Raw genomic sequence first — 2,036 nt, 5'->3', positions numbered from 1 at the left:
ATGCAATGGATACTTAACTTCGATTTTAAATATTTAACTTTCTTTCATCATTGTATATCCAGGCCATTTAATGGTAGCCTATTATTCCTCTTTCTTTGTAGCATCATATCTTTTCTTCGTAGCTTTATAGATGATAAGAAGACCCATGTATTGGGGCAGCCTAAAGAATTTGTAATTATCTATTAGCCTCTTTGTGTAACAAATACCCTGTGTAGTGCCTCTCTCCACTTTTCCTTCGGCAATAATATTTGGCTCTAGATAAAAGGAGTAGCGCCATAAATTTTAAGACAAAATTGAATGTAGGCTAAGAAATATGGTAATTGTTACCTAGCTATCTGAATTATATTTCCCTAAATAACCAGTAGTCCTAGGCGAAACATTTTTATTTCACCTTCTCTTTTTATAGTGCATCCCTTTGGAATCTTTTATCATTTTATTGCATTTGAAGCGCTTTTTTTTTGGGGGAGAAAGGAGAACTATTTGAACTTTACAAACAGATATAAATAGAAAGAAAGAAGATGAAGGTCAGATTTTGGGTCTGCTAACCTTGGCCGTGTCCTTTGAAAGTAGTCCCCAGGTAGCTTTAACTCCTGCAAGGGCATGAGAGTTCCGGATCACTCGGGGCCCCGTCTGCTTGGCAAACTGACAGAGGTCAAATTTTCACACAAATGAACAATTTCCCTGATAAAGTGAACCTGGTACTTAAGCACAAGCTCTAACGAGCAGTCCCCTGTCTTTAGCTCCCACTTTAAAGTATCCCCAAGGTTTCCAGTACAATTTCATTTGACCTTTAGCTAACGACCATATTTTACTAGATCACCAATTTCTCCATATCCCTCAGGTGTGTGGCTATGTCAGCACTTCTAAGAAACACCGTAGCGCACAAGACAGGTGTTCATTATGCCTCTTTCAAAAGAGACCATCGCTCCTCTCTCTCTCATTTTCTCTGGTTCCATCTCTTCTTTGAAGAGGCAATGGGAGTTTTCAAATTTTATCTTCAAGTTACCTCAACAGTCTGCTTTGGATTTACATTGTTTTGCCAGGGGGAAAACTCAATGACAATTTATTATTGGGGTACTCTGTAATTTTATTGACTTTCTCAAGATTATAGTCAGTACAGATTATTTGTATCTGAGGGGTACGTAAACTTCCACCTGTCTTAGTGTGTCTCAAAGTAGAATTTTATAATTTTACAAGTTGTTCATATATTCCTGCACATCCCTCATATATCAGGGATAGAATGTTAAAGATCATATGCTAGGCTGATAGCTGTCTTTCATAATATCATATTGGAATCATTAAAATGAAACCCGCTCATTTTGAGTGGAAAGAGGCACAGATAATAAATAAAGATTATTAAATAGGGAAACTTGTTCACAAATAATCACCTATTCATTGAGGGCAGGCATTTTCCTTTTTTTCCCCATAGGGGATGGCTGAAATACATACACTCGTGTTCTCTCCCCCTTCTCTCTTACTTCAAATAAGGGATTAGGAATATCCTTAGAGCTTTCTCTGAAGAAGCTGTGTAGTCCAAAATAATCTCTTTTTTTCCCCCTTAATAGGCCTTGGAAGAGTGTCTCCCACTATGAAATTGCTGGCTCATTGTTTATTCTAAATTAAGGCATGTCCCTTCCATGTCTATCCCTCCAGTCAACAATAAACACTCTAGTTCTTCACTCTTAAGTCTGAATACACAGACAAGGGTGACAAGGAAATCCGTGAAATGAGAAAATAATGTAAAAGTAGAGCAAAATATAGACGCATGGCAAAAATATTTTGAAAAGACAACCATTTCCCCTAATTGTGATAACCTGAAAACAAAGACAAAACATTGCATCTCCCAAACAAGAGCAGAATAAAGTTAACAAGAAACTATCAAAGAAAAAAACATATATATATATGTATATATGTACTATAAAACATGGAAATTAAAATGTCAGTAGAAGGACGAAAGCATAATATAAAAGATAACTCCCAGAAAGTGGGGGGTGGGCCAGGGGAAGGGGTGTGGACCATGAATCAATCAACATAAA

The sequence above is a fragment of the Echinops telfairi genome, unplaced genomic scaffold, assembly GCF_000313985.2.
Source record: "Echinops telfairi isolate 266 unplaced genomic scaffold, ASM31398v2 ScPeMD7_21;HRSCAF=78, whole genome shotgun sequence".
In the NCBI taxonomy this organism is placed as follows: domain Eukaryota; kingdom Metazoa; phylum Chordata; class Mammalia; order Afrosoricida; family Tenrecidae; genus Echinops; species Echinops telfairi.
The sequence above is the reverse complement of the archived record's forward strand: the minus strand, read 5'-3'. Positions refer to the sequence as shown.